The sequence below is a fragment of the Sinohyriopsis cumingii genome, chromosome 11, assembly GCF_028554795.1.
Source record: "Sinohyriopsis cumingii isolate HCF-2022 chromosome 11, ASM2855479v2, whole genome shotgun sequence".
In the NCBI taxonomy this organism is placed as follows: domain Eukaryota; kingdom Metazoa; phylum Mollusca; class Bivalvia; order Unionida; family Unionidae; genus Sinohyriopsis; species Sinohyriopsis cumingii.
In genome coordinates this window covers 42,741,727-42,753,043 of record NC_142971.1, presented here as the reverse complement: position 1 = coordinate 42,753,043, position 11,317 = coordinate 42,741,727, and the positions used below count along the sequence as shown (strand labels likewise).

Sequence of the window (11,317 nt, the reverse complement as noted above, 5' to 3'; positions counted from 1 at the left end):
AAGCTACGCCGACTGAGTCTGGTCGAGGTCTGTACAATTCATTGTTACCGACAAGTGTAGCTCATTCATTTCTTGTTTGTTTCTTTTTCTCTTGGGTACAATGATCTATCTATATCCTGAAGTCAGTGAGTATTATTTATACACAAGTTATACGTGTAACGTGTAAACATGTCTATAATGTACTTTATAAATAGCAGACTGTTTGTGTGCCAGTGGGTAGGGCGTGGCCCTTTCGTACAGTCAGTGTCTCATTCTGCAGATTTGCAAAATTATGGTGCCAGTCAAACACGTGTATTACAAGTATATTTTATAATGCCTGTTCAAACCATAAAGGAAACTACCAAAACTGTGTATTTAAGAGAACTATGTCTTCGCTGAGAACGGTGACTAACCTGCCAACCAATCAGCGACTGTATCATGTGTTGGTAAGCATAGTGTTAACAATTACAATCGTTTGTAAATACATTTACCAGACCACCGTAATCGAAGATCTCATATTTACACGCGAGAGGGCTGGTTGAACTAAGTATGGTAGAAGGGGCAAAACGAACCCTCGCGTGATCACGCGGGTAACCTTGGTACACGAGATTTTTTTTACTCAGCAGTCCGCACGTCTTCCTTAAAATCAAAACGTACCCGTCCTCCCCCCAAAAACAATATAACAAAAAAAAAACGCATCACACTTTTTCAGCATCTCCCCAAGTCCGCAGAGTAAGGATAGAAAATCAACAACAACAAAAATGAACAAAATCAGTAACTAGACCGAATTTTTTCCAGTCTTCATACTAAAAGAGTATTGTTTACTGTATTTGTTAATGGGGAAGAATTCTTCTGAAATATACCTCAACTTATATTTCAAAAAAGGAGAATGATTTTAAAAGATTGAATCTGTAAGAAAATAAAACTGTTATGAGTAGTAAATGCGAAGTTGGCTAAGTTAGAATTTCTCTCATGAACTTTTCTGCAAATGCGCACACACGTATATATATATATATATATATATATATATATATATATATATATATATATATATATATATATATATATATATATATATATATATATATATATATATATATACATACATATATATATATATATATATATATATATATATATATATATATATATATATATATATATATATATATATATATATAAACACATCTTAGCAGTAATTCTGAGTATTTGTGAATTTATATAATGTAAAAGTATAATTAGTGAAATCAGCAGATTCACAAAATAGGTTGCAGAAGTTTGACAAGTTTTGTAAACTGTTTCCTAGAATATATGGATAATCTGAATTCATCTTGATTATCTACTATACTGTTCAACATCTTTGTTCTGGATTATGTTTCTTCGGCAGTTTAAAAACAAACCTCACTGCAACGGCCAATCGAGATACCAGTTATCGGCCAATCGAGATACCAGTTATTGGCGATATACCTTTTTATATATGACTTAGCGACTAAGCAGCAATATCCAGCATATAAGACTCACGGTACTAATTCAGTTCCCTTAGTAAATCTATGCAAACACCATGATATTAAACATTCAATAGCTTTATATTTCCGAGTGCTCATAATCAAACCTATATTTATCAGTAAAGATGAAACCTGGATGTCAGTTTCAGTGTAGAGAAAAGGATATGAGCTGCGGCATTTTCTGGACCTACATGTATATAAACATGTGCTTTCAATTTCGCACGAAAGAGTCAGGCGCTAATTTCAATTATGAGTGTTCCAAACTCAAGACTGTTAAAGGACTGAAACAATATAACAATATCTCTATTTTTCAGTTACAAGTAGGATAAGGTCTGAAGAGATTCTTTTTTGCCAAAAATAACTTACATTATTAAACAATCCTGGCCAGCCAAACCCATATATTCTCTATTTTATGTTTACCCATTTCCAGGCTGGTTCCCATTTTGGATACAATTAGTACCAACCGTGTGTCCTATAGGCTCTTGCGGCCCAGATTATGGACACAAGTGTTCGAAATTAATCGGCCATATTGTTATAAGGGCTTCAAGGTCTGACACATCATTGTGGTATATACTATTATTCAGTTAGTTTATTCGTTAAAGTTGCATACAAAATCGTGTTTGTTCTTCTCTACATGAAAAAAGGAAATTATATTGATCGTCAGTAATTGATGGAATGGATTAGCACACACACACACATGAGGATGACGATCCATACGATTTTTCACGAACGAAAATCAAAATACAGATGATTCATTGGTTATAGTGAATAATGATTTTCTAAGTTTTAGTGGTACTCCCATTTGAAGATGGGGTAGTAGGTCAAAGGTCATTCGTTCACTGTTGTTTCTTTACATTTGTGGTCTGTAGCAGCCATAAAATCTAAAAAAACTGGTGTCCAAGAAAATTGGTGAATCCAACTTTCTTTATGATGATGAAAAGTGCTAGAGGAGTCAGTCAATTCTAACTAAAGAAAATAGCAACACGGGGATTTTTACACAGGTGAAAAATATCATTTTAGTCGATTTCGGAAAACGTTTAACAACAAGGTTAGCTTCAAAGCTTAGACGTGTGGAATAAGACAATTTTAAAACGAAAATATGGTCAATTAAAGCACAAATTCAAAATTAATTAGTATCTATTAACTGATATATGATGACAAAAACAAATTTGATGATTCTGAGAGAAGATAGAAAGCAACAACAATAATAATGAAGGTTTGAGGTAGTTAATAATATGAATCATATACTGGGTTACTGTTTTGTTGTATTTTGAGAAGAAGCCATATTTTTACCAGGATTCCATTTCACCAACTTAGGTCTTAAATTAAGATTGACTTAAGACATTTGGTTGGTCAGTTGTAATTCAGACTTACATATCAGCCAATCAGGTCATTTGATTGTTGATTGTAGCTAAAGTCTACACTTAATTCCTGCTGGGAAAATTTAGTCCGCACAACACACACATTGGCAGTGTAATTTACGCTATGCATTTATTGTACAATATTGTTGGATAATGCTCACTTTTAGACTACTTTTTTCAAGGCGACAAGAAATTAGGTTCTTTATCCAAATAGATCAAATTCATTTTCATTATCTGGGGCTGTTTAACCTTTGATTAATTCCACATCCCAAAGACTGTTGTCAGAGCTAATAAATTCTATCGTATATCAACTGCAAAACAATACTTGTCGGTGCCGACTTTCCAGTCTACAAGACGATGTTTGGTATCAGCTGTTCAACAGTCTTTATCCTGCAAGTTTGTAGACTCCAATGTGATGTAAATGAAGACAAACATAACAATGAAAATCCCACTATCTACCGTTATACTCGCGTATACGTCGAGCCCAACTCGCTAATAAGCCAACTGCAAACTGCACAGCCCCAGATCTGCCGGCGCGATATGCTCCGGCAGATCTGGGGCTGTGCAGCTTGTTAGAAGTGATCAGTAGAATAAACAACATTGACTCGGATATGCATGTGCATTATCAGATCGGGATCTTTTCTGTTTCCGGTTTGACTCGACTTATAAACGAGTATATATGATGCATTTGTTGACCTTCTTATGTATACGTGTATCAGTTCAGATACTACATTTAGTGATGACTATTTCCATCTGACTACACCCTTCAGTCTTTTCTGTCTGTCTGTCTGTCTGTCTCTAATAATAATAATAATAATAATAATAATAATAATAATAATAATAATAATAATAATAAACTATCTTTAACGAGGATAACACATTTGGTCATGGCTGACCCATCTGCCATGTGGTCCTCAGTTTTTGTAATAATAAAAAAAAAAAATAGAAGACCATGCACATAACCATGTATCGTCGCACACTCATTCGTACATATCTGACATTAATGACTATGTGTGACTATACTGGGAAACATACAAATATATATCAATTATGGATATGATTATAAACTTTTCTATTCAGAAATTTTAATATGTCATTCCAGCTGGTCTAGAATGAATTTCTTTAATGATATTTTAAAAGAAGCAAGGGAAGTTGAATTACGTATCCTCACTGGTAAGGAATTCTCTCTCTCTCTCTCTCTCTCTCTCTCTCTCTCTCTCTCTCTCTCTCTCTCTCTCTATATATATATATATATATATATATATATATATATATATATATATATATATAGTGAGTGAGAGACAGACAGACAGACTGACAAACAGACAGACAGAGGCAGAGAGAGACAGAGAGACAGAGACAGAGAGATATAGATACAGAATGTGTCCACCCATATTTCAGAGACAGAGAGACATAGATACAGAATGTGTACACCCATATTTCTATCACAAGTGCAGGCATTGAAGTTGAAAAATGATTGTTTTGTCCAAATCTGAAGAGATGTTAATGTTTCGGAAAACCCACAAAATAACACCCCCCCTCCCCAGGGTTTAATACTGACTTCAAAAGTAAGTATTATTTCAGATTCCAGCATACTGAATACTTTTCACGTTGCGGAATAAATATCCTTTCTCTGTGTGCTATGCTATACTTTATTACTATTTTAACCAATGGCCTTTCATGGAACATGCTAGAAGTTGCACACGACTCACAGATCATTGTCGACGGTCTTATTTTTATGATGAACTTGGTTAAAGGTTATCAGTCATGTTCACTTTTGATGCTTGAAGAATTTTATTATTCCGAGGGCTACTGCAGTGATGATCACTTGCCCTGCATGATACAATCTGGCAATGGGCATACCAGAGCCATAAACATGAATGTGAAGAAATATGATTGACAATTGTAAGTCTCAAATGGAAGAGAACTTGTTGAAATGTACCATTTACGCCGGTGAGATTCTGTCAGGAGTTGACTTTGAAGGTGTTCCCTGTAATGGTATGAGCTTCTAATGATGATAATTATTTCTAAGATTCTCAAGTAAACGTTAATTTGCAAAGCTTTTCATCTTTCTTCGCTTTGAGCCGGGCTCGTGAGAAAAAAAACCCCTCATCTATGTCTTTACGATCCTTGAGCTAAGATTTGTATTGGAAATTAACATGTCAAAACAGACGTTGGAAGGCTGTAGCGAAGTCTTTTTTTTTCTTCTTTTTTTTACCGCTGATTGCAGATCTCGTTGTGGTGAATTTCAACAACTCTGCAAAATTGGATAAAAACGTAGTTGTGAAATGTCGATTTTCTAAATTTAAACAGACCAAAACAAAGTCCATGTTCGCAGTTGTCAACTCATCAACTCATTGTCTACAGTTGTCAACTCATCAACTCATTGTCTACAGTTGTCAACTCATTGTCTACAGTTGCATTTAACATACAAAAGCTCCTTGTGCTCGATGAATAAACACTTCATTTTTTTTTAATACCAACAGTTGAAGGCATTTGGCAGCAGCGTATACGTGTAGGAGAAGATAAAATTAACTAAGTCCAAGTTACCCGTCCAATTTTGCTTTCTTAGTATGGTTTTCTCATCGACAGATATGTTTGCGTGTTGAGGGAATTCATTTCACGTGTTCATTGTTAAGACAAAAGTTTGAGAGCATGTTCATTTTGCTTGTCATTGTTTCTAAAAAGAACTTGAAAACAATTATCAGTATTGTTTATTTATATAAACGAACTACAAAATTACTAATTAATAAAAAGAAAAGAGCGTACTAGTTTTCATGGAATTAGGTTTTAAATTTTCACAGCATGTAAAGAAAATAAAAACAAAAAGAGAGATTACTTTCGTCGGACAAGAAATGTGAAATTATTTTGCACTTTTAAGCAATTAGTTGGTATTGTTATCTGAAAGTTGTCATGGATATATTTTGATAAATACATGTTGTAGAGACTAATGCATAAAATATTATAGGAATTAAAGTGCCACTTTGCCGACGTCGTTAGAGAGTTACATTTGAAACGAGTAAAATATAGCTGTCCACAAGAGAAATGCATTAGACTTTTTCTACTTTTTAAACAAATGAGCATAGTGTTGAATGAGACGGACTATTTACAGTGTCTGACTTGATTTTCTTCTTCTGATTGTTGAAATACCTTTGTGATGCATGCTTATATTAAACAGTAATTTCTGCCATGTCAGGCTGTTTGTATAATTTTGCACAACCTTGAAAGATTAGGGACTCCACAATCGTTTGTAAAGAAGCTAGTGAGATAAAAATTCGGACGTGTATCATTCATTATCAAGTGGCATGTAGAACAAACCGTCCATCAAGCTGACGCGGCCATCAAGCTGACAAATACCTATATGCTTAGTATTTTTGAAGGGTTTAATTTCAAGGGTGGTGTACTTTTCAAGTTGGCGTATTTTCGAGGAAAAATCTGAGCAAACGAAATAAAAAAATTGCATACTTTGTATCTTTCATTACCTATGTTTATTCCAAAGATGTGAAGTAATTTGTAAAAAAGAAAACGTTATTGTCCATTCAGCATTAATAGAAAACATTCTTTCTTACATGCTTGATTCTGGTTCAACAATTTAATTTTCGCATGCATTTTAGAATATTTTTTTCAATGAAAAGTAAAATGTTCTTAAGCGGCATATTTACTAATATACATAAAATATCTACATTCAATATATAATGTGGCCATTTTTGTGGCTAATTAATTTCAAGGGCATGACGTCTTCCTGTAAGGATGGTAAGATTTAGTTTCACAACAGACTTAGAAGTAGGCTTAATTTTGATTTTTTTATATGGTAGCAAATACGCATAAATAATGGATGTTACATATACTTTGGGAATTCACTGAAAACATTCAAGTCTTTTAATTGTGTAAGTTAGCAATCAATAACATGACTTTATTCTATTTGGGGGTGGGGGCATGGAACTTTATCTGTTTTAAACTTTGTATTTTTTTTCGAAATTCCTAAATGGTACCTTTTTATTGTTGCTTTCTTATCCTTTTTTTCTGTCACTTACAGCACGTCCAGTACCAAAGGATGGGTTCATGAAATGAATTGGATGAATCATATATATTTCTGGTCTAATCATAATTAGACAAAAGGTTTCTCAAAATTTACAAAAAAGGTATTAAAAAGTTTAACAAAAATCATTATAAAAACCCCACAAAGAAAGCAATTTACCTTGACCTATGCAACGGATGCAGTAATATCTTTCTTCAAAGCGTATTATAAACTTGAACTGCAAAGTTTTATGAATAAAAGACCAAATAAGTGGACACACTTTAGTGATATAAGTGTAAATTGGGCCTAATTATGAGTTCAAAATTAATAGAAAATCACATTTTTAATGAGACTGCAATTTACGATGAATTTTTCACATACTCCGTCTTTCATACGGTATTAAATAAGACGGTTTCTTAAAAGAAATCCTCTCTTTTGAATTTTTGTTTTGATTGTTACTCCATTCAACCGATCTTTAAGCCACCCATTATTTGTTTTCATGCAACTTTACCATTTCGCACTCTCAAGTGTCGCATCAGTTTTTACAATAGTCATTTGTGACTTTTAAGCAACCACTTTCGTTGAAAAATCAACATCATCGTCTGTCAGTTTCTGCGATCGCCATCAAAGAACAACCTTATACCAGTGGTAGGCAAAAATTTTCGCAGTGGGGCCACTCCACGATTTTTTAAAAAGTCGTCAAGGGCGCACGTTTCTACTATATTAATTAAAATGCCTCTCCATATAATGTTAGACGGTCCAGTTTCGACCCGCGGGCCGTATTTTGCCCAATCCCGGTAATATGGTTCCTAGGTATCAAAAACATTATGTTCTTGTACCTGCACACAAATTGCGGTTCGTCAACGGCCATAGTAACGAATTAGGATTTTGGCGACTCGGCATCGAGCGAGAGCCGTTTCCACCAATGGTATCTCGTAATACAGCGGTTCCAGAAGATGTCAGATCTTTGTTGATTATTTTGACTTCTGCTTTGCTTATGTTATGACCGCCACATCCCCACCCACCCCTCCAACCAGAATGGTCCTTGTTACGTTGGCAAATAACAAGACTGCAGAAGCAGATATATAAATGAGTTTGAGTCAGCAACTGTTAAGTCAAAACAAACGACATAATACCTATCTGATTATATTTACACGCTACTCATAACAATCTCATTTAAAGCGTGTTTATCTTTTGGGTCACATTTCCACCGTCTTTCTTTGATTTCACCCCAGTAATATGGATATTCTTAGAGTTATGGACCCTTAGTGGTAAATCGGCATTGACATTCACGTGCTGTGACGGTTAAGACAGAACTCGACTGTGGTAGGGCTAGCCCACCCATACAGAACTGCTTAACTATATCTAACACTGTCAAATATCATCTACATAAATTGTATTCGTGATGCACTGTACTGATTAGGCTCACATCAGAAATGCCTACATAACCTTTGATGTTTACAGAACCGATTTTTTAAAACTAAATTGTAAAACATGAAACTCAACAGTCTTGTTACCTGTGTCTTGTTTGCAGTTACCCTCCTCAGTGAACACAAATTGTGCCCAGACTTGACCACAGACAGCGTCTCCTAAGTTTAATTTACTTTGCTGCTAAAGTTCTGTAGACAAAAAGGACAACGAGTCTCAAAATACGTTAATATTATCGAAGTCATTTTCATTACGTGCACTAAAGACAACTTGACGTCTTGATTTGTTCTCATGAAATATCGAGGATATTTCTGTTCGTTGCGCTATCTTAATGAACACAGGTAAACGTGACAAAATTGCTAAACACGTTTTCATGCCAATTTTTTAGGCGGGTGGGGTAGATTACATGTTTCATTGGGTGATGAGTTTTTAATATTATAAGTTTATTGTCAAAAAGTTTCGTAATCGGTCAGCGTAAGGGAGAAACATATTTAATTGTAAACTCTGACACCAGAAGGTTATTAGTTTTGCTCATGGTGCCTTTAATATCGATTTGCACCTCTATATATGCTTAAAACTGTTATGGAAAAACAGTTGTCAAACGGTGTTTTAAAATAAAAAAAATAAAAGGAAGAAGAATTTGAACCTTGTGTTGTTTCAACTGAAGATAAATACGATTCTTCATTCAGACAAGCCAACATTACCTTTCTCATGTAACTACACATATATTTTACCAGTAAAGAATGTTTCAAAATATTACTTGCACAAATAAAACCCAGTTTAGGGACAATTTCGAAAAAATAAAACATGCAAGCTTATTAATAAATTCCTTGTCTTTGTAAAGATAAAATTTAAGCTGAAAACATCATGTTATTATTGATTACGTAGAAATGGCATTGGTGTTTAAATTAGACGATTTCAACTCCTCTCATGGCTTTCTAAACACCACTGACATATGTTGCTCTCTTGAACAGCTAAGATGACGATAGGTTTGTACATGCTAGGTATTTGTATTTGATTACTTTTAGTGGCAAATAACGACTTCAACGGTTATATTGTACGGAAGAAATGGGAGCAAAGTGACTTGCTCAGAGATCACAGTAGTCGACCCGGCCTGATTTGGGTAGGAATCGAACCCATGAAGTTTGGTTCTCGGAACCGGCAGGCCAAAACTTGTCAGGCGCCACAGCTCCACTCATGAACTGCATCCAATCATTTAGTTATATTAATTTCGCGATGGGTGTCTCTCTAAGAATAAAACGTATTGTGTTGAATTCAGAGCCAAATGCTATTTATTCTCAACATTATTTAAAGCTTTCCGCTCTCTAAATCTCGTCCGCAGATTAATAGGCTTTTCGATGGCGGAAGGCCCTTATTTATCTACAAATACACCCTGAAAGTAGTCCTTAAAATGTACTTTATACGTGTATGAATATCACTATATTAGACTTAGTATTAAATGGTTTAGACCTATACATGTTTTTAGACACATTTAATTTTATCCACGGCAAACGGGTGGGGGGCATAATGGGAGAGGGGTTGGGCGGGCCACGTGCCAGCCGTGCGCCCCCTTAATCCAACCCTTTTTCCAATTCAGTAATCAATGGAATAAGAAGGAACCCGTTCTTCTTTCCACAAAACGTGTATTATAATGTCCTAGCATGTTTATTTCCTGGTATATTGTTTTTTTACATTTGAAATTATTCTTGATCAATTATTGTTCTTTTCCCGTGCATTAGTCTGAAACGAATATATTTTAGACCGTTACACATTAAACGACACAAAAGTCCTTAAACGGCGTGACTTTTAGTTCAATTCTGAGAACTCTAGACATCTTTGTTCACTTGTACAGATGCATAAAGTAACACAGTATGAATCTTCCATCTTGTTATAACATTATTCATACAATAACTTTACAGAGTGAAGTCACCATAAATATATTTGCCTAAACTGATTTGAGTTGATTTTGTTTTTTATACTAACCAAAACAAAATTAATAGTAAGTGTTCTCATAGAAAACCAAACATTTTTTCCACTTTTAAAAACATCTTTTCGTTTGCTTATACTTTAAAATTGTCATTTCATTCACATTCTGCATTAGGTTGTCAAACACAGTTATTCGTCAGTCTTAAAAACTCATAGAAATCTTTAGTAGCTTTAAGTCTTAAGCTCATACTGAGCAAGATGAAGGGGTTTAGCACCGTTGCTGTTAAAAAAATAAAAAATTTGAGCACTATTCTTCACTCTTAGAATTAATTGCAGTTAAAACATGCTATTTACAATGTGAAATAAGTAATTTGTTTTATCACACAACGCACACTTTAAGTACAGTTTGTTTTGTTCACGTATTTTGCTTAATGAAATGCTTCTGCATGACTGACATTTCTTTGAAGAGCCACGATGGCTCAGTGGTTAGCGTGCCAAACTCACGACCGAAAGGGTACGGATTCGAATCTTACCATCGGACTAGTATGGGCCAGCAACCGTGGTGTGTCTTTGGCCAGGGCACTTTATTTCAGTTGTCTCGACAATTGTGTTTACTGTGCCATAAAGCACCAAAAACAAACCAAGGATTTCTTTGATAGGTGTTACCATCTTGACATGTGCAAGAGGACTGTTACTGAAACATCTGCATAAGCCAAGTTTTATCGTTATCAGGTATTTCAAGACGATCTTTTTGTTCGCTTAGAAAGTTTATGTTTCCCATCTAAATTTCGTAACCGGCATGGATTTGACACAATGACGTAAAGCTTATAACAAGTATTAAGAATTATAAACGACTTCGGCTTGGACTTAGTACAGTTAATATCATTTACATTTTCCCTTAGTATAAGCTACATTGTATTCATTATTAGGGATATGTTTTAATACATTACCATTTCGTGGTTTGCACCGGTTAAGTTTCGTACTTTATCATGAGCAAAAGCTAGAGTACTGAAGAAAAAAATAAACAGGAGTAAGGTCTAGTTTGAAGTGTCCATACCAATATCCATGAACTTCTCGAACATGTCACAGTGTCCTTTTTC

At 34.6% G+C, this 11,317-nt stretch overlaps 1 long non-coding RNA gene across 1 annotated transcript in view; it reads left to right on the top strand.

Annotated features, from left to right (window-relative positions):
• The first annotated feature begins 235 nt into the window (after positions 1-235).
• LOC149788015 (uncharacterized) overlaps positions 236-11,317 on the top strand; it is a 41,048-nt gene continuing 29,966 nt past the window's right edge. Inside the window, exon 1 of the long non-coding RNA XR_016424134.1 lies at positions 236-425. This is a non-coding gene — a long non-coding RNA (uncharacterized LOC149788015). The remainder of the gene's footprint in view (positions 426-11,317) is intronic.